The sequence below is a fragment of the Lytechinus pictus genome, chromosome 7 (assembly GCF_037042905.1).
Source record: "Lytechinus pictus isolate F3 Inbred chromosome 7, Lp3.0, whole genome shotgun sequence".
NCBI classification, from domain to species: Eukaryota; Metazoa; Echinodermata; class Echinoidea; order Temnopleuroida; family Toxopneustidae; genus Lytechinus; species Lytechinus pictus.
The window spans coordinates 47,285,756-47,296,326 of record NC_087251.1 but is presented as its reverse complement, the minus strand read 5'-3'; positions in this window follow the sequence as shown (position 1 = coordinate 47,296,326).

Sequence of the window (10,571 nt, the reverse complement as noted above, 5' to 3'; positions counted from 1 at the left end):
TTATATGATATAAATGATGATGATGATGATAATAATAATAATAATAATAATATATTAATAGTTATAATGATAAATATGATTATGATGATATAACAAGTGTTGTGCAGCATGAAGCAAATTATGCTCTACAATACATGCATAAAAGCATAAAGAAAGAATGTCTATTTCTGTTTAAGAAAATAACATATCATAACATTATATTACTTCAGTTTATGTAATCTATTTACATTGATTACCACAAGAACACGGGTTGATAGAAAGTAAATAAAACATCATTTGTGTCCCTTTTCTACTCATACAATTATCAAAGTCTTCAAATTTCGGTTATTATTACAAAATTTGATAGCTTTTGTTTAATGGACTGCACACGATTTCTTCTCGAGTACAGTTCGACAACGTATCAAATCTCCAATAAATGTATGAGACATATATTTTTTCCTCGTTACTGTGAAGCCGATGATGCATATTTGGTCGCTGAACCCGAACCCCTAAGCTCTCATTTCATCTCGGAATAAGACATGATGCTGATTTAGTACTCAGATTTGTTGAGATGGCGGTAAAAACTCATCTCCGTCTGTAATCCAACGCATAAATTGAAAATTCATGATTGCTTCAATATTGATTCTTTATTATTTTCTCCCATCTCTGAGTTACAACATTAACAGAATTAGATTTCGTAATCCTCTCTTCAGGGGCGGTGATCCGGGGGGGGGGGGGGCACAGTGCCCCCCACTTTTTGAAGCACTAAAAAGTGCCCTATTTAAGAAAGAAAATGCCCCCCCCCGAACTTGTACTGTGCTCCTTTCATCTGAGAAGGACCCGTTTTATGTGTGAGCAAGTGCCCCATTGCTTTCTCGTTAGTGTCCTTTCTCAAATCAGTGCCCCCTTTTACCCAAGAAAAGTGCCCCTCACGAACGTGTTTTGTGCCCCTTTCACCTGAGAAGGACCCATTTTATGTGTATATATATTACTACAAAAATTGTAAAGTTGACCCTACGTGCCTTAAGCTTTATGGGTCATGTGAGTTGGGTAGATAAGCAGAGGTGTACAGATAGATGGGGGGCTTGGGGGCTTTTGCCCCCTCCCCAAATTTTTCACGACCAAGAAAAAAAAAGAGAAAGGAAAGAGAGAAGGGTGAAATATGATATTATTTTATGAATATTAGTTGTCAAAATCTATCACAAAATTGAATTTTCGTTATAAAAATGTCAAATTTTTTGCTCGCTCGCTCGCAACTTCTTATAAATTTACGTGATACGACATATCTAGCCCCCTCAAAATTTTGGCCCAATTCGCCACTGAAGATAAGTAATCTTTTCTTTGTTTTAAGAAAGTGCCCATTACGAAAGAAAATGTGCCCTTTTTTCCCTGTGCCCCCCCCCCCACTTTCAACTTCGCTCCGCCGCCCCTGCCTCTCTTATATAATATATGTCTCTTTTCCCCTCCTACCATCATCCCTGCATATTACTTTTGTCTCCCTCTTATTCAGTATCTTGTCTTCCCATCTTCTTCTTCTGTATCTCTCCTTCTCTTCCCCTTCCCTCTTCTCTTTGTTTCTTTCTTTCTCTCTCTCTCTCTCCCTCTCTCTCTCTCTAATATCTTTCTGTTTTAATCTCTCCCTTGGCTATATATTATACATGCTCACCCATGTCTATCTCTCTTTCCGCCTCAATCATTCTATCTTATCTCTTTCCATCTCCTATTATCTATTACCATGTCCCAACCTATGTTTACTTCTTTCCCTTCTCCATTTCGTTTCTTCCTCACATTCATGCACAGCCATACTATGAAGCGACACCAAATCGAACAACGGTATGCCATTGGAAATAACGTATTAGATTTGATCGGACTAAAATCGGTTTTGTAGGTGTTACCGGTCCCATCTATCGCAATAAAGCTGCCGTGTGGCCCCAAACACACGTCATTTATTCATCTAGCTTTCTCTGCCTTTCTCAATCATCAATATTTCTTTCCCAAACGATATCATGTTTGATAAGATACGGTACTGGTGTGTTTTTGACAGTATAATCTCTGCAATACACGGGCATGATGGATGAGGGCCCGCTCCGGCATTAATGACCTTTCGGATGTCATGAAAATTCATGAAGTAATTTCATGTTTTCATGTTAACTCTGTAACCGCTACAATACATTTCTTTAATCGCACGGGAGAGATGTTATTACATGAATTGTTGATGGGAGGAGATACGGGGGGGGGGGGGAGGGGCGAAGATTATGAAAGGAGAGGGTATAGCAATACCGAGTAAAACTGAATATCTCCAATCGTATATTATGATCCTGTTGCGTTATGATGTTGACGGTTTCAAGCAATAATGTACTTCCTAAAAAGAGATTTGAATTGGCGTCCACGTTTGAAAATAATTTGTTTCTTTGGTTTTTAAATGTTGCAGATGGCTATATATTCAATTACTTACGAACACTAATTAGCTCTCTTGATTAACACATAGTATTATACTCAAGTTCATCCCAAGATATAGATGATTGGAATAAAATTAATGTATAGAACACAAACAAGCATTTTTATACGCTTAAGATTTTCGTCAAAATCGGATGTAGAATAAAAGTTATGGCAATATCGCCCTGGGAAGCGGAGGTGCTGTGGGTATTATTCTGAATAGGCAGAATGGGAAAAATATAAGGAAAATGACCAACAATTTGTAGCGAAAGCTTTTTTTTTTTTGCTTGTCAAATTTCTTTTTACCTAAACGGCCTTCACTTTATAGTGAAATCCTTTTTTTTTGCTTGTCAAATTTACTTCAGCACCCCCAGCCAAGAAATCGTTCCCAGGGCCCTGCAATTTCGCTTATTCTAACAAAACAGTTATGAAAGTCAAAAAGGGGCCGAAGCTTTCGATCCTAGCAGAATCTTCGTCGGAGGCAAAATGACAAACATATAAAGTGGAACAACCATAATATAGACCACAAACAAGCTACAGCAACACTAGAAACAAGGAGACAAAAGGGGCATTAGTGAGTAGAGAAGACCAATCAGGTTAGTGAAGGGGATGAAAGAAAAGGAGAAGGCAGACACAAAGGGAAGTTAGTGTAAGTAAGGCCAGTAAAAGACCTCAAGCCAAGAGGGATTAAGATAATGATGCAGGCAACATCAAACAGGATCTGGAACAAAACAGTGATAATGGGATGAATAACAAGAGAATTAGTGAGAGGTGGGTCAAACAGGTTACAAAGAAAGGAAAAGAATGGGGAACAACTGATAATGTGCAAAAGACATATAAGTATATATGATAAAGCATAAAACAAACTAAGAGAAGAAGGTAAGTGTAAATATGTATCTATAAGTGATATGTATAAAAATATATCCAAAAAAGAAATGTATATGAAAAAACAGTTATGATTAACATCTGATAATGTACATAATTGGTCTAATTTCGCAAAGACTTGATATATAAAAACAAATGCAAGATTTCTATAACAAAGTTACTATCAGCCAATCAAATTGAATGATTTCAGTAGCTTTTAAGTGTTATTGTAAATTTGAAATAGTTTTATTAAACGAACCGAATTGTCGGTATATGCAAGAATGAAAATGACATTCTAGGTTCTTGCAATAGTTTCACACCATTTTCACTGAGAGTTCAATATTGCACCCCTATACAGGTTTGTTTGTTTTTGTTTGTTTATTTATTTTCCGATTATTAAAAAACACAATACATAAATATATATAGCATAAATAAATAACATAAATGGCATCAATTGAAATAAACAAAATTAATTGCAAATATGTTGAATAGATAAAATAAAGAAAATAATCGAAAGGACTGCCCATTTCAGAGTTATTTACATAAATTACTCTGTTCGTCCATGGGGTCCATATACGTCAATGTTGCATGAGTGAGTATGTGAAGCGCTCGCATGTGACGATTGACACAAATCCAAACTTTAAAAATCCACTACTTCGCTAATTTTGATGGATGTTTACAACGCAAACTTCCATATTTTTTTTAAATACAACATCAGGGTGAACTCCCCCTTTAAGTAAGTTACATTGCCGAAATGACAAAGACAGAAGTAACATGCTGGCCGGGCATGCTGGTAATATAACTATTCAAGCACTCATCCATTAATGTTTCCAGACGAATGTGACATGTTTAGAGAATCTGCTCAGTCACAAATGACCGGGATCTCTTCCATTTATGCTACGATTAATTTATTTTTAAATCACTTGTAATTTAAGGAAGACGGTAACAAATTAATATAGCATTATCACTTGAATATACAATTTACCTCCACCACCGCCGCCACCACCATCACCGCCACCACCGTCAAATGAGGCAACAATTTCTAAGGATCTGACGGTTATACTGTGCAGTATTTAAAAGGAAAAAAAAAACGTGCCAATGAATCAGAGTACCGATCATTTTTAGATGAATGAATAATTTTGTCATAAATTTGAATTAAAATTAAATCAAGTGAACAAGTTATTAAAGTAAATTCGACAAAAAATGTATGGTGTTGAAAAACACACAAATACCAAATTTACAAAAATAAAGGGCAGAATCCTCATCCATAACAAAAACCCTGCCCCACCCCACCCATGCAACCAGTAGCTCCACTAATAAGGAGTTTTCGCACTGTGACGCAGAACGGATTCAAGTACACAGTAAATGTAATGATATGCCCGTCAAATGACAATGAACACCTGGGGCCCGTTTCATAAAGATTTACAACTGTTGTAACTTTGCCATTATGGCAACTATACCATGGCAACCTTGATTCTGATTGGCTGCTGAGCCCTGTTACCATGGTAGTTACCATAATGGCTAAGTTACAACAGTTGCAAGTTGTTTATGAAACGGGCCCCTGGAAGGTCTTTGAAAAAAAAATGGTGAACCGGAACAGTAGTTTCGTCCTAAGTTTCAGAGATGACGAAAACTTTCAAATATATGTGGTTTGTCCAGAGTCCAGGACGAAACTGCTATTCTGATTCACGAATTTTCGACAAAGACCTCTTGGTTGCTCTTTTGTCGTGAAGGGCATTTGCCAATAGTTTTGCTATGTTCTTGAATCCGTTCTACGCCGCGGAGAAAAAAAATCCTTATAATAACCATTATTAGGGACAACGCCTGGGTAGTTTGATAAGGAGCAAGGTGATCGGTTTCAGTTAGCCAAAGCTTAGATTTGCACTACAAAGTTCTCTATTTTTTATCATCTTACTTCTTTTCTGCACTTTCTTTCTTTCTTTTTGTTAATATCATTTCCCTTTTATTTCACTAATTGAACATTTTTTAGGGGGCCCCCCTGCCCCTCCTGTACTCTTACACCTGACCAATACTTGTATTTATACTTCTGACTCCATCAGATTGGACTATTTTATTATTATTAATTATTATATACGCACATAAAATTGACCAGTAGCTCATGCTGAAAGGGTCAATTTACAAAACGCCTGAAGTACAATATAACAAAGCAAATGAACGAAAACGTGATTACAGTATCCTATATCAAAACTTAAGTCTACTTAAAAGATGTATCTCATAATTGGAAGATTGAGGAAGAGAGGAATAAGCACAGGGGAAGAGAGAGAGAGGGAGCGAGAAAGGGGAGTAATGGATTGAAAGGGGGAGGAGAGGGGAAATGACTTTAAAAATAGTCAGAGAAAATTTAGTGAGATAGAAAGAAAAATAAAAAAAAGTGATGAAGAGGAAAGTGACATGAAGAACATAGAAGAAGAAAAAATATTGTTGCTTGTCTCTTTGAACATATTTTCTTCCTTGTTTAATACTTTTCATTGTTTGTATTTATTTGATGTATTTGTTACTTGTATGCAGGGCCCCCAAGAAAAACAGTGCTTAGTCCAATGATGGGGTTACCCTGGGTAAACAAAACGAAATAAATAATGAATAAATAAATTGTCAATTATGATTGACATTACATAAAGACATGAATATCCTATATGAGATACAAAATAGATTCTATGAATACATTCAACATGAGAATATTTAATATATACACTTTAACAAGACAAAAATTGTGATCATTCGGTACCTGGCAGGAATTTATTTCTTGAGATGCGTGTGCGCTGTAATCTTAGTAATTACGGCTGCCAAGCTACAGCTGGAGTAGTAATATCCAAGTCCTTTGGAAGCGCATAGAGGCATTATTCATAATGTGATATGCGCTACACAAGAACTGTATGTTATTATTATCTCAAATTTTCAATTTCCATAGGCCTATGCAACAAAAAAAGATAAAAAGCTCAAGAAAGGAAGTAAAGAAAGAGAGAGAGAGAGTAACAGGGAATGAAATAAAATGAAAAAAGGCGTACGGGAAAGGACTCAAGGAGGAACAGAGAGTAGATCTACATGTATAGGGAGAGGGAGAACGAAGCCCAGAGAGGGAGAAAGAAAATAAGGACAATATGCATGTAAACATAGTATCTGTTTACCTGCGGAATAAAGCATAAAACATACATATACATTGAGTAAATATGTCATACCAATCTCTGTCTGCATGGTCTGCCTCTGAGATTACTTTGAACAATTCTCTCTCTTTTCTTCACTTTGAGTCCGGGGGATTTTACAAAGAGTTACGATTGATCCGATCGATCGATCTCAACTATAGAAAGCGTGCGACCCATCAGCCAGGAACGTCAGACAGTTTTCAAGATATGATGTATACGCGGGCCGGGGGGGGGGGGGGGCGGTGGGCACTTGGAATTTTTGAAATCTGCATGAAGAAAAGTGTGCGGCCCCAAAATCTGAAACCATACCCTTATGAACTGAAATTGCTATGAAATGGGAGGCTTATATCTAGATGGCTCTCTGCAAATTGGGGTGCTTTGGAACTGGAATTTATCCTGAAGTTAGGGTCTTCGAGAACTGACGCCTTGATAGAACAGAGAATGTGCTACTCCTTGTTTCCAAAGATACGTCGCTTACATTTTGTGTATATGGAGATGTAAAATGACATTGACGGATTTCCATAGTTGTGGTTGATCAAATCACTCACAAGTCCTTGTAAGACGTGACCCGAGAGGTCCTTCCCTGTACGAATGACAAATTGCCCTTTTAAGCCTATATCATGGCTTAAGGGACATTCATGTTAATGCCAGTCACACCAAAAATTTTGTTTGTGTGACCATCTCTAGTAGGTCCATGGTGCATGTGACTATATCATTAACGAGGCTGGCCCCATATTCATTAACCCAAGAAAGGTCTTCAGCCAAAGATCAGGGGCTCCGGGTAATGAAGCTCCATGTGCTTCCTGCAAATACATTAACTTGGCTATGAAATCATTAATGAACTGAGACAAAGCGGGGTTGTGTGTTATATAAGTCAATTTTGTACTATTAGTTTCTGTCTGCCGTAAGAAGGGATGTTAATAAAAACAGGGTCTTGGAAAATTCGTGATACAACTCGGGAAAATGTCCCGGAGAGGCACCAGACGCCTTTGGTTTTAACCTCACAAAAAAGTGTTATAAAGGACCCTTGTCTCAAACTCATATCAAATGTAAGTATTCTGTGTCTAACTTCAGATTTAACCTTACTCCAATCCTGGAAAAACTATATCTTTTCAAGGTACAAAATGTGAAAACCTATACATAAAGTTTAATGATAGTCATGATATTTTACGCTACAAAAACGATAAATCATCTATAGAGCGTTAAGTGCGTTACCAACAGCCACTTTTAAAAACACATCCTGAACTGAAATCGCAGACAAATGTTTTTACACAACAAATTCTGGAAAGCGCACGATTGGCAAACAATGATAATTAGTTTGCTTTAAACATGGGTAGAAGTGCATGTGGGTGATCTGAATGTATAACTGAGAACATTGAAAAATGCAACAAAAATTAACAAAAAAGGAGCATTTCACAAGCTTAATGTATCTTGCCATAATTATGCCTTCGGTTTTACATTCCATATTTATAAATGTTTACTCTCCTATTTATCTGCTCCGCGCAATAGAAAGAATTGCTTTGATGGCTTCTTGCGAGAGAGAAAAAAGTGAAGTTATAATCATGGTGATTGAAAGAGTGGTAGGCTAAAGTCTTTCTAGGACATCGTGACATTTCTTTGGCGTGCCTGGATCTTGATGAAAGTTGAGGTATAGGTTTCACTGACGAATCATGCCATGGCAATTACATTCATGTGGTGGAATAACCCATCCTATCCCGCCACCCCATGGGTATCGCGATCGAATCGCGATACCCCTCTTTAAAAAAGTGTCGTCTGCGACGGAAATGCGCGGGAGTCTTGGCCGAAACGGCGAGGAAGCCCGATGGGGGATTGCTTCCGACCGGCGAGCAATTTGGATGACGGAGAACGCCCGAGATGCCGCCGCCTACCACGAGCAACCCTTCCCTCGAACACGAAGACAGGGATTCAACCATGCCAATGAACTATTTCTTGCAAATTGGGGTAGGAGGCGACACCGAGTTCATCGTCCGGGCATATCTATGAGCAATATGCATTAATGAACTTATGAACCGTCACATTGCTCGCAGCCATTTGGACACACTGACTATGGATGGTGAAAAGGATCGATAGGGCCTAAGTGTGATAGCCAATGTTAGTCTTATAAGGAGTCGCCATGGTCAATCTTCATCCTCCTTTTGACAATTGCAAACGGGAACAACAGTGTAAACGTCCGAACACTTCGAGTTGATTTTTCCTTTTATTCGTTTTTATAAAGAAGATAATAAAATTTTACAATGTAAACAGGAATAAACACTGTATCAACGTCTGAACACGTCGAATCGATTTTTCTTTTTTATTCGTTTTATGAAAAAAAATTACTAAGTAAATGGGATTTACTATGTAATTAGATGAACTATATCCATATATATTTTACTAGCGGCATCAAACGCTTATACTTTTTATGTTCTATTTTGGTATATATAATCTCATTTGCCTTTTCATATTAATGTGTATCAAAATGAAATGTATCCTTTTTATATCATTGATAATGGATATGTCATAAATGTATCATATTCTTGTAACTAAAATGTTTTATCACCATTTAAGTGCCAATAAGTGACCACCTTTTTTGGGGGTAAAATCAACTGATATCACGTTAAATGCAACCACTATCGTGTTGAATTTATATATTTTAATTTATTTATCGAACACTTCGAAAACATGGGCATTACTCGGCACTTTTAAATGGTGATTTAGCATTTCAGTTTTAAGGTGTTATACCGGTAAATGAAGAGTTTAGTTGCAAAAGGGCTTAGGTCCACTTTGGACCATTCTGCGAAAAACCATGTTTTTTATTCCCACTTACTGCAATATTCTTATGAGAAACTAAATTGTCATGATGTACTACCCTATCATGTGAACATAAAATTGGGTATAAAAGAAATCTACCTGTCTTCATTTTTTTCCTATAAATTCTTTTAAAAATTATCATTGTGGACCTAACCCCTTTTGCAAGTAAACTGAAATGAATCCAATCTATTTTGATTAAAAAAGTGATTTTTCTTTGCCACTTTTTTTTCACGTTTTCATGTAAATTTCAAATTTTCTTTGTTTTCATCAAAGCGACTAAAAATTTAGAGGTTTTGAGACAGAAAACAATAATATTTATGAACAATGGACCTAACCCCTCTTGACAAATGAGCTCTTCAGAAGAGTTTGTTTGCAAAAGGGGTTAGGTCCACTCCAAGAAAATCATTTTTTTTATTCTCCTATATTGCATATTCTATGCGAAACTAAATTTTCAAGATTCCCTACCATGACAACATAAAATTGGGTATAAAAGAAATCTACCTTTATTCATATTTTTTAAAATATTCTTTCCCAAAAAAATTCGGTGTGGACCTAATCCCTTTTGCAACTAAACTGAAATGGACCTAACCCCATTTGAAAAAAAGTGATTTTTCTTTGCCATTTTTGATCACTTTTAAATAGGAATTTAAACTTTTCTTTGGTATCATCTTATAGAGCTACTAAAAATCTATACATTGAGACCAAAAAATCAAATTTGATGAAAAATGGACCTAACCCCTTTTGCAAGTGAGCTCTTCAAATACTAAACTGTTAACAGGCCAATTGCGATTCTTTTATGATCTAATGATGATTGCAATTGTATTGTTATTGACGAATATATTCCTATCTGCTTATTTATTGTGATACAGCTATGAGTCACCGCTTCGACGTGCTTTCCAAGTGATTTCTATCTTCATTATTCTATTTTGCACAGTCTCCCATTCACCTTTGAAAATACAGCTCTTTCATATTTTACCTCCCGAGCAAACAAAAGAAAAGAAGATAACACGGCTGAGTGTACTGTTGATCCCTAACAAGTATTGTTAGACCTTGAATCACAAACCGACCGCAAATAAAGCGAAATTGCTTTGCATAATTTCAGATGACTTGCGCAATAATGCATTCATTGGAGAGCGTAGCATATACACCTTATTTCCAGAAATGGTGAACTGCTACATTCATTCAAAAATCAAGTATTATTCTCAATATAACGTTCGGAAGTAGCAATCTAATGTATATAGTTTGGTAACTTGATCTGTGATTATTCCATTGGTTTCGCTTAAAGGACAAGTCCACCCCAACAAACACTTAATTTGAATA